At 40.8% G+C, this 22,438-nt stretch overlaps 1 protein-coding gene across 5 annotated transcripts in view; it reads left to right on the plus strand.

The window, feature by feature from the left end:
* LOC105477254 (shroom family member 3) overlaps positions 1-22,438 on the plus strand; it is a 356,760-nt gene that overhangs the window by 136,837 nt on the left and 197,485 nt on the right. For 2 of the 5 annotated variants that reach the window (XM_011733669.3, XM_011733667.3), the window contains exon 1: positions 13,900-14,189. The exons of the other annotated variants lie outside the window; for them this stretch is intronic. The gene's annotated coding sequence lies outside the window, so the exon portion shown is untranslated. Of the gene's footprint in view, positions 1-13,899; positions 14,190-22,438 lie in introns of those variants that run through there. 5 annotated transcript variants of the gene reach the window in all.

The raw sequence follows: 22,438 nt of genomic DNA on the forward strand, positions 1-22,438 counted from the left end.
CTAGGGATATTGTGATCATTCAAATGTAGATATCTGAATCTTGAATATACTGGAAAAAAAGTGATTGGCATGTTTCAGGGGCAGCTCTAGCAGTATAACAGTGTATGGGTTTGCCCCTTTATGGATTGTGGGTAGGAAGAGTTTTATTCTGAACTAGTGTTCTCTGCTACCCAACTGTTTACGAAATATGAACACAGGCTGGGCTCAGTGGCTCACGCCTGCAATCCCAGCGCTTTGGGAGGCCAAAGCAGGTGGATCACTTGAGGTCAGGAGTTCAAGACCAGCATGGTCAACATGGTTAAACCCTGTCTCTACTAAAAATACAAAAACTTAGCTGGGCATGGTGGCACACACCTGTAGTCCCAGCTGCTTGGGAGGCTGAGGCAGAAGAATTGCTTGAACCCAAGAGGAGAGGTTGCAGTAAGCTGAGATGGCACCACTGCACTCCAGCTTGGGTGACAGGAAGACACTGCCTCAAAAAAAAAAAAAAAAAAGAAAAAGAAAAAAGAAAAGAAATATGAACACAAGCTTGAAACCCAATAAAATTGAGATTTAGATCTGTTACTTGCCCTCAACAGGCACAGCAAGGCCAGATTTAACACTTAATATAGATGTCCTGTTATATTTGAATTTCTGATAATGAATGAATTTATTTTAGTCAAAATAGGTACCCAGTTTTATCTACCAAATCTAGTCACAGGACAATATATATGTATAGAAAAAATGTAGGTTCCTTGTCTTCTTTAAAAACCCACTTCTGCTGGTTGGCAATAATAATAATAATAATAATAATTATTATTATTATTATTTTTATTCCTAGCCAAGTTAAAAGCTCACCTGGTCCAATCATTTGAATAGTCCCTTAAAGGGCTCAGTCTGAAATAAAATCCTCCCTTGCCCAGATGTCATCTTTTTTCTCCACTGCCCAACTGTCTTGCTAAACAGTGTCTGGGGGTTTGGAGCAGTGGTGAGTGCAGGTCTTTGGCACCATCTCCCCTGGTCCCTTGGCTCTGTCCATAGCCTTCCCAGCCACTGCTGGCCTCCAACGCTGAATCCTGCAGCTGGTAAATCCATGGTCAGCCATGGCCTGGGCAATGCCCCTGGGATTGCTGGCAACCCCCCCACTTACAGATTCAGTCTCTGCTCAGCTCCCCTTAGCTTCAGACAACTTAGCATCTGCCAAACTCTCATCCCAGCAACTCCTGACCCAGGGCCCATCCCAGGATCATCTCACCCCACCATAGTTGCCTCCTTGCAAGTCTGCTGGTTGCTGTCTGATGTCTGAGAGTCTTCCTTCTGTCTGGACCTCTAGAGACCTTGAAATTGAGCCAGGCCAGACCTACTCCAGTGACCTTCTCCTAGGGTCTCTAATGGTGCAGTGGAGCCAAGGTTCCCTGAGCCCTTTGACATTCTCCTTACTTAGCTCACACACTTGCCCTCTCCTCCCTGAGGCTGGAAGAGAAATCAGAACTTGGTCCTCACAGCTTGACTTGCCACCATCTTTTCCCTCATTCCCACAAGTTGTTGAGATCTTGGAGGCTGGGTTTTCTCACTATTTCTCACTCTTCTCTGTGCTTCCCTACTTCTATAACTCCAAGCTTCTTGTCTTAGTTGGGAGGGGTATCTTCTTTGCACTATGGAAAAATTTTGACAATTAGAATCCTCTAGGCCTAACCCTGGATAGGTTACAATGGTTGTCAAAAGTGTGATCATGCCCAGGAACTTCTGGAAAATACAAATTCCCAGGCCTTACTCTAAGCCTAATGAATCGGGAACTCTGGAGTTTGAGCCTAGCAATCTGATTTACCAAGTCTTCCCCATGATTCTGATGCACCCTAAAGAACCATGGCATTAAATATTTCAGAAAATTTTCTCTCTCCCTGTCTACCAACCCCTCTCTTACCATTTTTCATGACTAAAGTCTTATTAGACAGACCGGATACTCCCTCTTAATCTAATTGATTGATTAGCTAGATAAACTCAAATCATTTTATGATTAAAAAAAGAAATTTATAGCCTTAAAAGCAAAGGAAATTCTGATATATGCTGCAACATGGATGAACCCTAAGGACATTATGCTGAGTGAAATAAGCCAGTCACAAAGACAAATACTATAAATGATTCCACTTGTATAAGGTACCCAGAGTAGTCAAATTCATACACACAAAATGTAGAATGGCAGTTGCCACAGGTTGGGGGAGGGGAGATTAGGGAGTTTTGTTGAGTAGGTACAGAGTTTCAGCTTTGCAAGATTAAAAGAGTTCTGGACTTTGGATATACAAAAATGGGAATACACGTAATGCCACTGAAGTATACCCTTAAAAAACGGGTATACCAGCAAACCAAATTCAACAGTACACCAACAAGATCATTTATCACAACCAAGTGGGATTTATCTCTGGGATGCAAGGATGGCTCAACATACACAAATCAATCAATACTATATATCATCTCAATAGAATGAAGAACAAAATCATATGATCATTTCAAGTGAAGCTGAAGAAGCATTTGATCCTTTCATGATAAACATCCCTTCATGATAAAAGTCCTTCAAAAAATGAGATATAGAAGGAACATACTTCAGCATAATAAAAGGCATAGATGACAGACCCACAACCAGTGTCATACTGAATGGGGAAAAAATGGAAAGCCTTTCCTCTAAGATCTGAAACACAACAAGGCTACCCACTTTCACTACTGGTATTCAACATAGTACTGGCAGTCCTAGCTAGAGCAATCAGAGAAGAGAAAGAAATAAAGGGCATCCAAATTGAAAAAGGAAGAAGGCAAATTATTCTTACTTGCAGATAATATGATCTTATATTTGGAAAAACCTAAAGACTCCACCAAAAACTAGTAGAACTGATAAACAAATTCAGTCATGTCACAGAATACAAAATTAACATACCAAAATCAGTAGCATTTCTATTAGGTTGGTGCAAAAGTGATTGCAGTGTTTGCCAATAAAAGTAATGACAAAAACTGCAGTTACTTTTACATCAGTTACTTTTGCATCAGCACTTTGGGAGGCTGATGAGGGTAGATCACTTGGGGTCAGGAGTTCGAGACCAGCCTGGCCAACATGACGAAACCCCATCTTTACCAAAAATATGAAAATTAGCCAGGTGTGGTAGTGGGCACCTGTAATCCCAGCTAGTTGGGAGACTGAGGCAGGAGAATTGCTTGAACCCGTGAGGCAGAGGTTGCAGTGAGCCGAGACTGTACCACTGTACTCCAGCCTAGGCAACAGACTGAGACCCCCATCTCAAAAAAAAGATTAAAGACTTAAATCTAAGACCTCAAACTATGAAACTACTGAAAGAAAACACTGCGGAAACTCCAGGACATTGGAGTGGGAAAAGATTTCTTGAATAACACCCCACAAGCATAGACAACCAAAGCAAAATGGACAAATGGGATCATATCAAGTTAAAAAGCTTCTGCCCTGGGCGCAGTGGCTCACCCCTATAATCCCAGCACTTTGGGAGGCTGAGGTGGGTAGATCACCTGAGGCTGGGAGTTTGAGACCAGCCTGACCCACATGGAGAAACCTCATCTCTACTAAAAATACAAAACTAGCTGGGCATGGTGGGGCATGCCTGTAATCCCAGCTACTCGGGAGACTGAGGAAGGAGAATTGCTTGAATGTGGGAGGCGGAGGTTGCAGTGAGCCGAGATCGTGCCATTGCACTCCAGCCTGGGCAACAAGAGTGAAACTCTGTTTCAAAAATAAATAAATAAATAAATAAAATAAAAAACTTCTGCACAGCAAAGGAAATAATCAACGAAATCAAGGAACAACCCACAGAATAGGAGAAAATATTTGCAAATGACCCATCTGACAAGGGATTAATAACCAGAATATATAAGGAGCTCAAACAACTCTATAGGAAAAAATCTAATAAGCCGATTTAAAAATGGGCAAAATATCTGAATAGACATTTCTCAAAAGAAGACATATAAATGGCAAACATATATGAAAACATGCTCAACATCACTGATCATTAGAGAAATGCATATCTAAACTACAATGAGATAGTATATCATCCCACCCGTTAAAATGACTTATATCCAAAAGACAGGCAGTAACAAATACTAGTGAGGATGTGGAGAAAAGGGAACCCTTGTACAGTGTTGGTAGGAATGCAAATTAGTACAACCACTATGGAGAACAGTTCAAGGTTTCTCAAAAACCTAAAAAGAAAGCTACCATATGATCCAAGAATCCCACTGTGGGGTATATACCCCAAAGAAAGGAAATCAGTACATCAAAGAGGTATCTGGACTCCTGTGTTTGTTGCAACATTCTTTACAATAGCTAAGATTTGGAAGCAACTTAAGTGTCCATCAACAGATGAATGGATAAAGAAAATGTGGTACTTACACACAATGGAATATTATTCAGCCATTAAAAAAATGAGATCCTGTCATTTGCAACAACATGGATCAAACTGGAGATCATTATGTTAAGTGAAATGAGCCAGGCACAGAGAGACAAACTTCACATATTCTCACTTGTTTGTGGGATCTGAAAATCAAAACGATGGAACTCATGGACATAGAGAGTAGAAGGATGGTTACAGAAGCTGGGAAGGGTAGTGGGAGGCTGGTGGGGAGGTAGGGATGGTTAACGCATACAAAAAGATAGGATGACTAAGACCTACTCTTCGATAGCACAACAAGGTGATTATAGTCCATAAAAATGTAATTGTGCATTTAAAAATAACTAAAATCATGTAACTGGATAGTTTGTAACGCAAAGGATGAAGGCTTGAGGAGATGGATACCCCATTCTTCATTGATGTGATTATTATGCATTGCCTGCCTGTATCAAAACATCTCATGTACCCCATAAAGGTATACACCTACTTTATAACCACAAAAATTAAACATTAAATGTTAAAATAAAAAATGGGTAAGATGGTAAATTTTGTTATAAGTATTTTATCACAATTAAATTTTTAAAAATAAAAATAAAGGACTTTGGTGATTAAAGCAAAAATAAAACCTGAGTTAAAAACAGTTGAAGCCATAGGTATTAATTTGATGAATGGTGACATGACCAACTCAGCTGATTATCCATTGAATGTAATCCCAGAGGTTAGGGTTCAGAACTGAATACTGGAACAGATGCTCCTGGTAAACATGAGTATTTCACCAAACCTTAACTGAATTTCTAATCTACCTAAAGTATAAGAAGGAGCTGGTCAAATAGATCTGACTCTAGCATTCCAAAAGGGAAATTGGTGTCAGTGTGTCTGTTGAAATAAAAGATAATCTATACTTGAAATTTTTGCATATCACAGGCTAAAAAGCCCTCTGTGTAAATTAATTCCTAGTGGTCTATATCTTTCTACATTAAAAATATTGGCAAATCAGCTTCTCCCCATGCACCAAAGGGATGAGGTGCTGGAGAGGGTCTGATTGTTTACTGTTTACTGTGTACCGTTGTCAACAGTACATTGGTTAACTAGGAATTTTTCTAAGTCCCTTCATTGCCCTGTTCTTCCAATCATTTGGCATCAGGTGAATAGTTCCAGCCTCCCCAGAGGCAGCAATAAAGGAGAGGGACTGGTATTGGCAGATGGTGAGGCTTTAGAACAATACCTCCACCTCCTATTTTATTTGCCTACCCAATAAAATAATATTCTTTAAAATAACAATTCATGTTTCTCAATCTTGTTAAAGGATGAATTAAAGAATCTTTAGAAAAATGCTCCAGTCTAGGTAAAATCTGAACTTATTATGCATAGCACAGCTTCAAGACAAGTCCCCTATAACTCCTTCACAATCCAGTTGCCAACATTTAGCCCCTCTTATAAGAAAATCTACAGCCACCACTGTTCTAATTCTATTGCCGTGCTTCGTACATTTTCTGAGAGGGAGAAGAATCTTTAAACATCAAATTCTGCCACCTTTCTCAAAACTATATTCATATAAGACAATGTTTCCATAAGCCCCAGGAAATTGGTTTAGGTAAATAAAGGTAGATAATACCTATGTTAATAAAAGATGGTGATATATTTTCTCCCTCTTCTTTTTACTGTGTTCATTAAGTTTTTTTTTAAGTACCTAGGTAATGTCATCTTTTAATAACCCACACCTCTACCAATCCTTATAATGTAAATCATTCAGAATTTAGATTCTAAATTAAATAAGGTTTATTATGCTCCTGGTTAAGAAAAGAAGTTTATCATTGTGGAAGAGCTAAGAAAACACACCCCTAATTTTATGGGGAGGCTATGTAGCGCAATGGAAAGGTACTTGAACTTTGGAGTAGCCCTGCCTTTGAATCTGGACTTTTCACTTATTGGCTGTGTGAATCTAGCCTCATAACTTATTACAGGCTCAGTTTCCTTTAGCTATACAGTTGGAAGAAACTTTATCTAAATTTGTATCTCAGGGGGTTTTGTGATACTTACATGAGATCCTCTATGCAGAGTGACAAGCAGGTACTTGGCATATGGTAACCGCACAAGAGATGGTGGTTATCAGACAGAACAGGTGTGTGAAGGCAGTAATCACCAGAGCTCTCGGCTAACTTTGTGAACTGCATGGGGTTGTTGAGTTTACCATCACTCTTTTTGGTTGTACCTTATTTATTTGAACACAGTTTTATTTCTTTCAGACCTGATGCAACTCTATCTGTTATCAGTTTCTCATAATTAAGATTTGAACGAGACAACAACAGGCAAAGCTCATTTATGATGTAGACCCAAGGTGGGCTGGAAAGTCTGGAATTAGCTGGAAAGGTCTTGATGGAACCTTTTGTGGGTGTTAGAAATGTTCTATATCATTTTTACCCTTTACATAGATTAGTACACTTTATCCATTCTGTGTATGTTACACTTTAATAAAAATTTTTAAATGATTTCATAAGGATCACAAGACCTACCCATACCAAATCCACCATTAAAGCAAGTTGATTTTATTTTTAACAAGTCTCACTGAATTTAATAAAGTTTTTTGTGAGAATTAAAAAATGACATCTGGCTGGGCATGGTGGCTCACGCCTGTAATCCCAGCAATTTGGCAGTTTGAGACCAGCCCTGGCTACATAATGAGACCCTGACTTTACAAAAAATTTTTAAAAATTAAAAAAAAAATTAGCTGGGTGTGGTGGTGCTTGCCTGTGGTCCCAGCTCCTCAGGAAGTTGGGGTGGGAGGATTGCTTCAGCCCGGGAGGTCAAGGCTGCATGAGTCGTGGTCATGCCACTGCACTCCAGCCTGGGCAACAGAGTGTCTCAAAAAGTAAATAAATAAACACACTTACACAAGTACTTGATCTACAGATGTTTGTTTAATCCACATTAAAAATCTGGAAGTTTTGCATAATCTGGATTTCTGGCTTGTGGAGAAGTCAGACGATCTGGCAGCAGTGAGCTGGAGCTGCACGCACCCACGTCTAATGAGGCATTCTCTTTCCAGTTTGCCTTGGGGCTCCACTGTTTCCTGTGATCCTACACCTGTTGCTTTGCTCATTTACTCCACCTGCCTGGTCTAGTCAGCATTTGAGTTTGCCAGCCTGGTAGCGCTACCACTGGTGGGCCAGTTATCTTCTTCATCTCCAGCCAACTGACAAAGCTGTCTTTTCCAATGGAGAACTGGTTGATGATTTTTAATCCTAAACCGGGGGAGGGAATCATTGTGTCTTACTCTCTTTGATCTCTCCAGTCCATGGCAAGCACTCATGAAATGCTTGTTGAGTGAATGAAAAACCCTGCATCATGTGCTGACTACTTGTTTGTACATATCTCCTGTCACATTTCTTTTCATGGCAAATGGGTTTGGTAGTCCCACTGTGATTCAAACCATCCTTTTCTACTATAGCACAAGATGCAGAGTTATGAAAGTGAAAGGAAAAATGTTCTCCTCACTGTCAGTTTAAATCATGATTTGAAGCAGGTTTTATTATACCAAATTATCATCAGGCTAATTGCTTGACAACCTCTCTCGTTACTGCTGGCTGGCGCCATTCAACTGATCCCCTCTGCTGATACCTGGCTGGGGAAGGTGTGGCATATCCTCACTAAGGAGAATTCTGCTACCCGGAAAAATACCCAAAGCTGCTAAGCATCATACATGCCGTCTATGTCCCATTCCGAAGTTGCAGTAAATCCAATATGTGCAGTAGTGTTTAAGAGCATATGACTTGAAATCAGGTTACCTGGCTTCAAATCCTGTTACTACCACTTGTTAATTTTGTGACCTTGGGCAAGTTTTTTTTGTTTTGTTTTGTTTTGTTTTTTTTTTGAGATGGAGTTTCACTCTTGTTGCCCAGGCTGGAGTGCAATGGTGTGGTCTTGGCTCACTGCAACCTCTGCCTCAGCCTTCCCAGTAGCTGGGAATACAGGCATGTGCCACCACACCTGGCTAATTTTGTATTTTTAGTAGAGATGGGGTTTCTCCATGTTGGTCAGGCTGGTCTCAAACACCGACCTCAGGTGATCTGCCAGCCTCGGCCTCCCAAAGTGCTGGGATTACAGGCATGAGCCACTGCGCCTGGCCGATCTTGGGCAAGTTTTTAATCTCTCTGTGCTTGAGATTCTCCACCTGGGAAATGGTGATAATAATAGTACCTCCCTTGTGGGATGGTTGAGAGAGTTAAAATATGTAAAGTACTTAGTATCCTGCCTGATGCCTAGTAAACATTACATATGTACTCTACTAAGTACATATGTAATTATATAAATGTAACTGATACGTGCTTCTACCTTTCCACCTTATTTATTCTTTATATTAGCTGTGTAATTGTCCCAGAGATTGAAATGAATCATTAATAATGCTATAGTTTGTGTTCCACAATGCTTTTTCTCCAAGAGGTTTTTTTCATTCCTAAGAATGAATTGTGAACCCAAATGTAACTCCTTTACCTCCTATTCTTAGCACTAAATGGTAACTTGGTTTTCACTGTCTGGGATGTTGGGACTTTGAAGGGATGATTGAGTTCAATGCCTTTAATTGCTACTTTCTGGCCAGTAACATTCTTGTGAAGAAATACCTTGGTTTCCCCAAAGAATTAAAGAATATGGAAAGAGAGAAATAAGAACAGGGGGATATGATTACTTTAGGCCAGCAGAATAGAAGCAGAATTAAATTGAAAAAATGTGTTGATTCTCATCTGTAATGCCAGTCATTTTCATTTGTGTGCCTTTTTTATATCATAAGTGGTTTATGTCCTACAGTTATTATACCGGACAGGTATTGTATAATAATACTTTGGACTTAACTGACATCTTTTATGATACTAAGAAGCCTGGAGCCATTATCTCATCAAACTTGTTAAAGTTAGGGTGTCATCAGACTGGGATAAAAAATGATTGCCTGAGTGCAAAATGAGCATTGGGCTCAGCTGCTGTGTGTCTGCTTCCCTTACAGCGTTTTCAAGGATCTGACTCTTTCAGACATACTTGGAGTTCAACAAATACAATTTCCCAGGAAATTAAATGAAAATGGGCTAGAAGGGAGAAACTGAGCTTATTGAGTTTCTATCTAGGCTCACTGCCCAGTTTTCTTTCAGCCTGAAACCTGTATGTGGGAATTTGCAGAGTTGGGCTAAACTAATCGTGAACCCCACAAAAGTTCATTTACTGTCTAACACATCATCATCATCTTGGACCTGGTCTCTACCCTCGCCATTGAGATTTATTCTACAATCCCTCTTCCTTCTAAAGATGCAGTGTGACTTCCAAAAGTTAGATGTACAGGACACCTGTTCTACCTGAATCTTTTGCATATTTTGTAAAGCTGATTTATTAAGCACCTAATAAATGCCAGCCATTGCTCTAGGTGTTTGGGACTCAGCCATGATAAAAATCAAACACCTCTGTCTCATAGAGTTGACATTCTTGTGAGCAGAAGCAATAAATAACAAACACAATACATATGTAAATGAAACAGTGTGTTAGAAGTTGGTGAGTGCTCTTGGAAAAGAAAACCAGACCAAGAGTTCAAGAGGCTGTTTCTATCTCCCCCATTCATAAATTTCCTAAGTTCCTCCTGGGAGTTTAAATGCCTGTGCCCTACAGGCACATTTAAACCTGCCTTACACAGAAAGTCAATCTACCTTACAACACCTAGAGAATAGTTTCACTGTTACGGACAGACACAGAAAAAAAAATCAAAATGAGCAAAGAAATCAGTCTTCATTATTTTGTGCAGCTTTCCCACCATGGAACTTCATCTCTAATCCCAAACAAGCACCTCGCAAGGACATGTGCAAATCATTAAGGAAAAATACCAGTGGAAATCTGGTGTTCAGAAATCAAGGCTATTCATCTTGGTCTGCAGTTCATCAAGAGAGTAACATAAAACTCTCCTGCCTTAGGCTTATAAAATGGTAATTAGGAGAAAACAGGATGTGCTTGAGTAGATGAGCTTTGAGAGAAAAAAATAAAAGCACCATATTCAAACACTCATCTAGTATATTCCTTTTTATCCTCTCTTCACCACAAATATTAAGACTAGGAAGACACTGAGTGATGTTCTGGACCAGGGGCCTCCTCCAAGGACGACGAACAGAGCCTTAGACAATAAGTAACGTGTTCAAGGTCACGTGCTAATCAGTGGCGGAGCCAGAAGGGAAAGCAAAGTCCCCTCCCTTCTGGTCCAGTGTACAGCAGGGTCTACAGCACTGCTTCCAGATTAGATCATCATTACTTCTTCCAACAAGAATGGCCTAACCCTCTGCAACTGATCGCCAAAGAATCTGGGAAGGGAGAAAGTGACAAGTCAAGATGTTTGTGAAAGCATTCCACATGAGGAACAGATGCGTTTGTTTTTGATCACAGCTGAGTCTGAATGCTCTCTAGAACTCAGATGTGGAGAAAGGAGGAAATACAAGATAGGGCTGTGGGCAGATCTTACTGGGCTGGGGGAGCAGCATGGTGTGGACGGTCTTCCTTCTAAATGAGAGGAGCTGGTGCACATTCCAGTGTAAAGAACATCCTATGCACCAGAGTAGTCTGCACTGACTCAGGACGGCATAATCTCCAGACTTGAGGACCCCAGACCTCACCATCCTTCTGTCCATGAGTGGCCACCCAACCACCCAAGGGTGAAAGGTCATGCGCTATGCTCTCACCTCAGGTCATGATGAAGGTAGGAAGAGCGATAATCCAGCCCATACCACCACGACTGGGTAACACTGGAGTTCTTCCTGTAGACCAAGCACTATGCTAAGTGCTTTTTCATAGCATCACCTTCAGTCCTCACATCAGATAGGTACCCATTTCAGAGGATAGAAAACTGACGCTTGGAAAAGCTGAATAATTTGCCTGCAATCACAAAGCTGGTGAATTCAAAGCCTTTATCTCAGAGGGTGGTGGTTCAAAGCGTGGGCTCTGCAGTCAGATTGCTTGGGTGTGCATTCCAGATCTGCTGCTTGCTGGCTGTAAAATCTTCAACAAGTTACTTAATTTCTCGAAGCCTCAGTTTCCACATCTGTAAAGTTGGAGTAATAATTATAATATTTACCTTATAGAATTGTGGTGATGATTAGAGAACGTAACATGGTAACTACTGACACGTAGTAACTACTAACTATGGGCCAACTGTGGGTTGGAACCACATGAAATTTCTGTTGTAGTGGACCAAAAATTATCAAATATTGGCAATTTGGCAATTTCATATCATTCAATCTAATATTATTAATAGGCATCCATTCTTTGTAAATAGCAATGCTTTCCTTATTCATCTCATAATTTGTGAAAGGACAGGTGCTTTAATTGCTTTTAACTTTTACTTGTTTAATTTCCCTAAAGAGTGACATAGAGGCTGGGTGCGGTGGCTCGCACCTATAATCCTAGCACTTTAGGAAGCCCAGGCAGGCAGATCACCTGAGGTCAGGAGTTCAAAACCAGTCTAGCCAACATGGTGAAACTCCATTTCTACTTAAAAAAATACAAAAATTAGCCGGGCGTGGTGGCACATGCCTGTAATTCCAGCTACTTGGGAGGTGGAGGCAGGAGAATCTCTTGTATCCAGGAGGCAGAGGTTGCAGTGAGCTGAGATTGCGCCACTGCACTCCAGCCTGGCAACAGAGCAAGACTCCATCTCAAAAAAAAAAAAAAAAAGTCACACAGATTTCTTTTACTGTAACATAGCATCCATGAGGACTGTGTATGCAATATACATGGTTCCCGGAGCCAACAAAATGTTGAGGATGTTGTCACAGAAAATCTGGAGCAGAGGTAGATTTGAAGTGAGCTTAAATTGGACAGAACTGGACTATGAGGAAGTGACTGGTGACACGAATGAGTCCACTCCTGGCTCCTGTAAACTACTGGGAATGTTCTGCTGTTTTCGGAAATGGCGTTCCCATACTAGCCAACTGATTGTGATAAACAAACGTCAAACATGACCATTCATCATTCCGCATAGTAGAGATGAGGTCTGGTCCGCAGCAGGAGGTTATTAAATTTGACATATTCAAAATGAATTGCATGGCCTGGCTGCTCTTGAACTCTGGCTTGCTGGGAGTAGCCTATGATGGAAGGAAATTCCACTCTGTTGTGATGTTTTGGGGAAGTTGCGTGGTGGGGAGAGGAAAACATAAAGCTGGGATAAGAACTGTGCTTTCCTAAGAAAAAAGGAGGCTACTTTTGAACGAATGCATCTATGATGCCAGATCTAGTGGGAGGCTTCTCTTCTTTTGAAAGATGTTTCTGTACCCCACCCCATTCCTATCCCACATTTGCCTCAATTTCATTTCCTTATATTTCACATTATAGAGATATAAATAACTCTGCAACTCAAGTGGAACATTCTGGAGCGACAGACTTTCCAGTTAATACAGGAACAATCTTTCAATAAAATTAGTATCACCATTGAAATGCAATGATAACCTTGAGGATGCTTCAGACTTTCTCGGTGTCTGGAATGATTACTACTGCTTGTAGAAAATAATGCCACTGTGAGTTCAGAATTCTGTGTGTGTGGGGAGGGCGGCATGCTTTCTTTTTTTCTTCTTTCTATGCCTAAAAATAACCTGCAAATCTTGTTCCAATGCTTTCACAAGGAAATTTAGAAGTTGTCTGTGTATTTTATAATTTTTTTTCCCATCATGATGGCTCTAAGGAAAATACATTTACATACCCATAAACTCAGACACTCTTGGAGTCCCATTTTCTTTCTGTGTGTGCCATTTCTCTCTCTCTTTGTGTCTATGGTTACTGTTAAGCTGACCCCTACAGTCTGGGGCAAATACCAAACTTGAATCAAGCACTACTTATCCATACAGCTGCGAAGGATTGCGGTTTCAGGGCCTCAGATGATAGATTTAAGTAAAGTCTCTAACTGGATGGAGTTTAGGAAACCTGTTATGATTTCATCTACAAAGGCAGGCTGCATCGCACCCCATTGTGCTGAATTCTAAGATGCAATGTGGTGTTGTTGTTTTGTCTTTTTATGAGCAGCATCTTTATTATAAATGATCTATTTTTATGTCTGTGATTTTTATAATACTGAATTTCATTGTTGAGAACAATGACTGTAGAAAGATCTTTCTTTATTGCTCCTGCCTCTTCTCCCAGCGTCTGCAAGAAACTGTTGCTTGCAAAAACCATAGCTAATTAAAAATTGAACTTAATTAGCGACAAAGAAACCCGACTGGCAAGGGCTGGGAGGAAGGGCAGATAAAGCTGCCGACGCTGTGTTCTTCTTTACCTTCGCTTTAATGGTCTTCACAGCACGTCGTGTTTCTGAGTCAGAGGACCCTAGAACGACACTTGTTGGGGACGGGCAGGACACCACAGCCCGACAAGCAGCTCCTGCGAGTGGCGGCGGGAATGCACGCCGGAGCCGGAGTGCCAGCGCGGTGGAAACCGGTTCTCAGGTTCTGGCCGAGTGCACTTCCCCTTACATCAGCGGGCCTGCTCCTGTCAGGCAGGCGGCCGGCGATTGGCCGGGAGGAGGCAGTCATTCAAACTGCCTTTTGTGCTTGGCTAATCAGGGCAGCCCAGGTTACCAGCGGAGGTGCGTCTGTGGTGTCAGACACCTGTGTCTCAGCTCTGCCTTCCTCGGGCTGGCTCCTGCAGATCCTTCCTGGGCCAGAACCGTGCCTCTAGGCCACCTCCCCCAAGCCACCAAGCTCCCGAGATGGGCCAGCCTTGGCCCAGTGTCACGCAAGACAGAAATGTCCAACAGATAACTGAGGACAATGAACCTGCCTGGGCATAGACTTCCTTAAGGTAAGTCCATTTTAAACCAGCGATTTCTCGATGACATTATTTCTCCGTCGATGTTGGCAGAAATGCCAGTATTGGGAAGATAAACTAAAGATAGCTAGGGAAGTTGTTCAAGTTAGGCCTTTATGATGAAATCACCAAGGTTTTGGGCTAACAGATATGCTGACAAAATAATATAAAAGAATAAATAAAGACGTACATGGGGAGGAGAGAGCTTGACAAATGACTCTAGTCCTCTCAGGCAACGGGCACATTTTCGTATTTGATGAGAAGCTCAAGTGATAACAGAGTAAAGTAACTTTTAGTTAAGGCCAACAAATATATATGCTAACTTGTATAATAATACCAAGTCAGCCCAAATATCTTGGCTCCCTCCAATCATGCAATCTCAGAATTTATAGCCTAATTTTAACTTATTTTTAAAACTATCTTTAACTTTCTCGTTTGGATATGAAGGCAGCTTTTCTTTTTTAGGCTTGCTCAACATGGGTGAATCAATGAATTGCACTTCAACAGCAAAACTGGATTGTATTGATTGGTGGGCTCACTCTTCTCATCCTTTACGTTTCAGAGCAGGTCGAATTATAAATACAAGCACCTACATTTAAGCAACAGTTGAGATGCTTAGGAATGTAATTCTGTGTGATTCTGATTAAGCCTAAACTGTGCTCTGATTTCATTTTACTGTGAATCAATTGACACATACTTCAGGGACCATCCTGTCTTTGGGGTTGCTGTCACCATATTTGTAACTTGAGGATTTAATAGTTGAAGATGGATAAAAGACTGGTGGTTTGGGACTAGTGTTTTCACCCTGTTTTGTTGTGATAGGAAGGAAAGTAATTTTCCCTTGGATTAAAATTGTTTTTTCATTGAAAAATTCTGAAAATGGGTAAAGTTCTCTTTATAAATCTAAAGAGGTTCTGAGACTACTTTTCCCACCTCATTAATTTCAAGGATGTAAACACCTTCATGAAAGGAAGGTGTTTACCAGTTCTCAGTGATTCTGTTCAAGTGATAAACAGCAATGGGGCAAACAGGTCATTCAAAATCTGTGTTAATCATCCTCGAATGTGTTTTTTTCTTCCAATGGCTACAGCCAGTTGGAGTTTTCCATTTTTTTCAGCGGTTAGCTAAAGTGTCTTCATAAAAACATTTTCCTCTACTAAGATAACACATTAGTAACATTTAATATAAATATAAAAAGTACTGTTTTGATGAATAAAAGCACCAGAAATGACATTACTCAGCAGATGAAATATGATCATCACACAAGTCTATAGCAATCACTTAAAAATATAATGTATATGCAAGTGATTTTAAAATATAGATCCATAGGTAGGTAGAGAAAAAGCGAATTTATAAAGGTTGAAGGAGTTAAACAGAAATGAACATCGGAAAGCTAAATAGATATTAAACATTTAGCACCGGTTTATATTTTAAAAATCTACCTTTGCTTATGAATTACAACCTAGAGAATATATGTAAATCAAAGGTAATTTCCTGAGTTAAGGATAAGTCATTTTTTGTATGGAGATGGATAAATACCCTAATCTTATACCCTAATGTTAGCCCTAATCATTGTCTTCCATAAAAACCCCAGTATCCTAAAAAGGTACAGAAAGGGAGAGAGCGGGATGAAAAACTTAACAATACTTAAAAAGTAAACAAAGTCACAAACCCCACGTTTCATATTAAGAGTGTAGAAAGCCCTTGTTCGTGTCTACAGAGTACCAGGGGACTCCAAATATGTAATGTAACACATTCATTAATAACTCTGATAAATAGATATTTTATTCCAAGAACAATACCATTAGAGAGTTAGATTGGAGGGCAAGGGGATTAAGTGTCTTAAGTTTATTGTTTCCTGACTGACCATTTTTAAAAGCCTCCTTCCGGGAACCGTGGAATGCCTGCCAGGCTTCCGGACTGCTGTCTGGTGAGGGTCCCTACTGGTGCTGTGGACAGCACAACACACAATGGGGCACAAGAAAGCCACGCAGCCTCCCCCTCCCAGACACACACTGTGCACCCCATTGGCTCTGCTTGGAAGGTTCAGCTCTGCAAATGGAAGGCTGCAAACTTCAGACACCTTCCTCTCTCTGTTTCTGTCTCTCCCCTCTTCTTCTCCCCACAGTGTCCAGCCTTGGCCCCTGACTTTTCCTGGGGTTGGAGAGACCTGTGAGTTCAGAAGCTGAACAGCTGGGTGAAGACCTCCCTTAGCTCAATGTGCTCTGGTCATAGGGAATAGACAAGCAAGCTGAGTTTGGGTAGCCCTAGACACATGGGAAAAGAAACAGCTTCCTCACCTGCACCCCTCCATAGATGACCTCATTAAAATGTCACTGGTTAATAGGGAAAAGGTAGCACTCCTTGTTAGGCCAAACCCCTAAAAGGCATGTTTGTTAGAAAACAAAAAATAAACCAAAAAACCCCCAGCAGTCTTAATGATCACATTTTGGTGACAGGTGGTAAGGTATGCTTTCGGACAAATGGATGATTTTGGAAGGCATGAAGCTAAGCTGTCTCACACCATTTTGCTTCTTAGTTCGACTGACTGGTTTAAAAATGAAACCCAAATGATAGCTGCAGAGCGGTATTGGTGGCATATCATCTGATGTCGTTGACATAAAAGCTCTTAACAAACTTGTGTGAACCGAAACTGATAGAATGACTGATGTTCCACAAGTGATCAAGAGACTCCTAGCCGGGCATGGTGGCTCATGCCCGTAATCCCAGCACTTTGGGAGGCCAAGACCTGAGGTCAGGAGTTTGAGACCAGCCTGACCAACATGGAGAAACCCCGTCTCTACTAAAAATACAAAATTAGCTGGGCGTGGTGGTGCATGCCTGTAATCCCAGTCACTCAGGAGGCTGAGGCAGGAGAATCGCTTGAACCCAGAAGGTGGAGGTTGCAGTGAGCCGAGATTGTGTCATTGCACTCCAGCCTGGGTGGTAAGAGTGAAACTCCGTCTCAAAAAACAGAAAAAGAGACTCCTGGCATCAGTCACTGAAGGAGGACTTCGCTTCTGCATTGGAAGCCTGGCTTTAAAGCAAAAACTCTGGTGTTGGAATGTAAATGAGCCCCACCCTGGGAAGCTATGGCTGCTCAGAAACACTTGATTTTTTTTCCAAGTACCAAAGCTCCCTAGTAAGCAGTAGAGCTACCAGTAGACTCCGCCCACTAAACCCGGTGTTCAGCATTGCCCATCAGCCCTCCAGGGGCGGGGGTCCCAGCAATCAGCCTCTGAAGGGAATCTCCAAGTTCTTCCCTTATCTTTACTCTCACAGCAGTGGAGGCCCGGTCTTAGTGACCTGATATTTATGCAATTATTTCTCAGTTGTTTATTAATTGTGGATCACTAGTTCTTCCATCTGAGGTAGGTCATATATCATTATCCTAGTTTGGAAGAGAGAGAGAAAAAGAATGAAGTGGAAGAATTTGTCCAACACTACCAAGAAGTTAGTGAGAAATTAGAACCTCAAATACCATGCGGTTTTCCTTTTGTTTTTGTCTTTCTGTCAAAAGGGAAATCAGGGATCCTTAAACCTTTCCCTGAGCAGTTCTCTGTGGGCACTAAAATGCTTCAGGCCAAAAATATGCTGGTTCTCTTAACCAGATGACTCTGTGACTGAAAGAGCATTAAAACAATGAAATGAATTGGGCATGTGCTCACCTGAACAACTCAAAACTCCAGTGGGTTGCTGGTAAAGTTTTCCTGAAGCCTAAATTGAGAACAGCATCCTCTCACCTCTGGCTTTTTCCTGGAAAGACCCGATCATTTCATTTATAACAAATTTCAACCCTGGCCCCTTGACCAGGGAGGCCAGCTGCGGGTGAGCCGTCTGAAGGTGGCTGGCCTACATTGCCTCCGAAGGTATTTCAGGAATGTTAATGGTATGCCTGAGTGGAGGCCTCAGAGCTCGGAGCTCAGGCCTGAGAACTGTTCTTGTGGCCATCTGTTGTGGCCCAGGAAGTCTCATAGCAACAGCTTCTCAAGAATGGTGCTTTTTTTTTTTTTTTTTTTTTTTAATTAAAATTAACTCACACAAAACCAAAAAACTGCTCCATTGCTCAAGAAGAATCAGGACAGCATTCAGATTCTTTCTACAGAGTGATGAGCTTTTAAGGAAGAAAAGCCCCCACATCCTTCATGCCTGTTCTTTAAATGAGCAATTTGTACTTGGTGTTGAGGTCTTAATTTTTTTTTCTCCCCCGGGGTAAAATTCTTTTTTTGGAAAGGAATGGAGGTGAAAACAAGTTTCCAAGGCTGTGGAGAAAATAGTCAGCAAAAATACGGTTAAGAAAAAAGTGGTTTTTTGAGATTTTCCTGGTGTTTGTTGCTCTTAGCGATCCTGTCAGCAGCTGCATTTTTCCCCTTCTGTAATAATGTGAGCTTTATACGCCTGGCTATTTAGTTAGTGAAATGAACTTCAGACAAAGACACTAATTTTACTATGATGATGTATGCCCTCCGGTATGAATCTCTTGAATCTGTGCAACAGCCGACCTCAGAAAAAGAGGTAGAGAAAGTAATATTTGTAGTTCTATATTTTTTCATTGATGAGACATTAAGTTAGTCATTTACAAAAACTGAGGATTTTCCCTCAGGATAGAAGACACTGTAAAATGATAAATACATGAAGCCTGGGCAGGCATGCCAGATAGAGACAAAAGAATTCTATTCTGTTCTGCATTGTACCCCTTACTGGGCTATTTCAGGAAGGCACACAGCGTCTCAGATCACAGTGCCTCATCTGCAAATTGGATTCCTGCATTGTTAAGGAGGTTAAATATAATCACCTAAAAGGAACTTGGGAAAAGATCCTTGAATCTGAATGGCATCTATAAAGAAGTATTATACGCTGTCATTCTTGCTGTGGCACAACCCTGGGAAAACATTTTCATGAGAACTTTTAGATCTCCTTCATTTTTTAGTTTGGCACATTTCCCTCAAGTTTTGTGACAAAAAAATTCCCAGAAGAGTCACAAAATATTCCAAGTGATTTTTGACTATTGTTACATAATTCCAGAATATGGAACACACTTGGAATACTTCTTTTTATTCTTGACTGGTGGTGTGTATTGCTACTTATGTATTATTCAAATGTAATACATTGCCCTTAGTAATGGCGCCAGCCTTAATTTACAAGTTATTTAGATCTATTACATTGCCCTTAGTAATGGCGCCAACCTACCCGGAAAGGGATATGTACTTCAAGTTTGGTTTCTGAAACACGGTTCCTAATGAGGTTTTTCTTTCTGCAAAAGGCCTGACTCTTACCCTCTTTGTGCGTATTGCCTCCCATATACAATATAACCACCACATGTTTATGAAGTGCCTACCGTGTATCAGGTGGGTTTCTAGGTACCAAGTTTAGAACTGTGAACAAAAGTAGACAAAAATTCTGGCACACGTTTCTAGTCAAGTGACACAGGTAACAAGTCAGATAACACAAAAATACGTCAATTGTATTATAGGCTAGAAAATGATAACTGCTATGGAAAATACATAAAGCAGAGAAGCATGTCATATGATGGCAGAGAGGGTATTGCAATTTTCTAGGGGGCGGTGGAAGGACCTGCTAAGAAGATGATATTTAAAGGAAAACTTGAAAGAGAAGAGAAAATGAGCCTTGAAGGTTACCTGGGGAGCACTGCTGACAGAGAGAAGAGCATGTGCAAAGGCCCTGGGGCAGATGTGTTTGGGAAAGAGCTGGGAGGCCAGTGTGGGTGGAGCAGAATGTGGCAGGGGCAGAGAGACAGAGTGGGTCACTGGGAGGCAGTTAGCTTTTACTCTGAATAAATTCTAGGAGAACTTGCTTCACAGAGCAGTTGTGAGCATTAAATGAAATAATTTGTGCAAAGCCTTCCATAGAGTGCCTAGCACACAAAAAAATCTTCTGTACTTGTTAGCTGTCATCCATTTATTTATTATTACCACTATGTAGTCTGGGATTTAAGGATGGAATGATGTGAGCACACAGCACAGAGCTTTGTTTTGATCAAAGTTAATTGTTTTTTATGAGAATTAAACTCCCAACCTTGGCCTCTTAAATATTAAATTCTATCAGCTGAGAAGGTTCCAAGTCTATATTGTCACACCTACAGAGAAATAAAGCTTACTTTTAAAAAACTGGCCCTGATTAAGCTAAATCATTGTTTCCATTTTGAAAGTACTAAGTCCATGCTATCTAGGGACAGGTGTATTTTGAGACATTTGGTTCCAATTTCAGCTACAAAAGTCTTGTTGAATTCCACTGAATTTGCATGATCTCACAATGCACTCATGTTTGAGTCTTGATATCAATTCCCTTTTCTAGGCGGCAGGATTCGAGGTAGGGAGGAGCATATTGCAGATATAATGAAAATAAGGCGTCAATGTGCTTTTCTTCTCCCCAGAGTCCAGAAGCAAGATTACCTTTCAGGGCACTTCAGGGACCCTTTCTCAAAATGCTCTTCCTGGACACCCCTTTGAATGTGTAGATTCTGTTGATCTCCTCCTTTGAAACTGAGGGACTTGGGTCATAACTCATGTCGAGTGATGACTAGCTCAGGAAATTAGAACAAGTCAGGGAATCCTTTTCTCCAAGCATATGAAGACCATCATTTAGAGTCAGGGATATCCTTGCTCCAGAACCACCATAAGCAGTTTGGGAGCAACAAAAGGAATTATTGATGATAACTAGAGATGCTCAATGAATGAAAAGATCTGTCTAAAACTGTGCACCTTCATCGTTGGAAATATTTCAGGAGAGGTTGAGTAATCAGTCAATAGTCAGAGGGGTTTGAGTTTATCCACATGACATACCAAAAGAACCCCTTTGGAGTTAAGAAATAACCCTTAGTGGATTTGGGATCCTACCAGAGATCATGTAATTAATGACCCAGAAAGGTACCATGTTTTTACCTCTTCAACCCAAAGACAGTAAAGAACATGAATGATATAATTTAATATAAATCTGAAAGAATGATAAAACCACCCATGATGACTGGCCCTGTTATTTATTTAGTTGGTCAAGTTCTAATCTTCTGGCTTCATGAGTTCCACTATTTTTGATGACATATGTTGTATATTTTTAGTTGTAAATCAGTAATCTTTATGGCATTCCTCTAATTATTAAGCAATGTAAACTCTTTTTAAAAATTTGGGTGAGAGCTTGACTTCTAAGATCCCTTCCAAATTTGTGCTTCTGCTTCATCCTTCCAAGATCTGCTTATTAAAAACCAAATTATTCAGGAAAAGTCACCTTAAATTCTCTTTAACTGACGCCTTAGTTTGGGAATTCTGAGAGCCAGAAGCAACTGATTGTAGAAGCCCTATTTCACTTAGGGGCAGTGGCTAGAGGAGTCATTTTCCTGCAGTGTCACCCTGGTCCTGGTGCCCGGAACCCCAGTTCCCAACACTGATGATACTGTGTTCCTGTATGTAGTTTCCAGTGTTGTCACATCACTACTGCTGGCTGCCAGGTTGCTCGGTTATGATCAGTGGGTAGAGTGGACTGGAGCTCTTTTTTTCTTTTGGAAAAATGTTTCTGTAGTGCTTATTACATTCTCAGTGATTTGCAAAAATGCTATCTCTCTTAACCCAATGACAGAGCTACAGTTTTTGTCCCCATTTAACAGGTTAAACAATTGAGATACAGGGAACTAATCCAAAGTCACACAGTGGCAGGGACTTGAACCCAGGTCATCGGTCAACAGAGTCTGCTTTTAGCTGCTACACTGGATTTCTCATCCACAAAATGTCTAATCCTATGTGCTCTTTTTATTTGTTTTAGCTCTCCTGTTGATTTAGAGGAAAAACTGATATGGCGTATTATTACATTTTATTGCCCTCTGTGAGGGCAGAGAACATAACCTATTGATACCAGTGCCTCGTGTAGTGCCTGGTGCATGCAGATACTCAAATATTTGTTGACCGAGTGAGGGAGTGAGGGTGTGACATGAATAAACAATAGTAAGGCCATAGAAATGCCTTCCTAGTCTCAAGAGTCACAGAGATGTATGTAATCGCAGGATGTCATTTACATAAAAACTTTAACTTTGAAAAGTTAAAAAACATAAAATTAGAGGTGAGGACATCATGGGACAATTACAGTGTTTGAACCAGTGTCAACAATTTCATCCCTTATTAGGTACTCATTCATAGTTTAATTAATAAATCACATTGCACTGGAAGTGTAGCTCCAAAGGACCCTGATGTCAGACACCTACTATGTGACAATTGGGGAGGGAACAGGGAACCATT

The sequence above is a fragment of the Macaca nemestrina genome, chromosome 3 (genome assembly GCF_043159975.1).
Source record: "Macaca nemestrina isolate mMacNem1 chromosome 3, mMacNem.hap1, whole genome shotgun sequence".
In the NCBI taxonomy this organism is placed as follows: domain Eukaryota; kingdom Metazoa; phylum Chordata; class Mammalia; order Primates; family Cercopithecidae; genus Macaca; species Macaca nemestrina.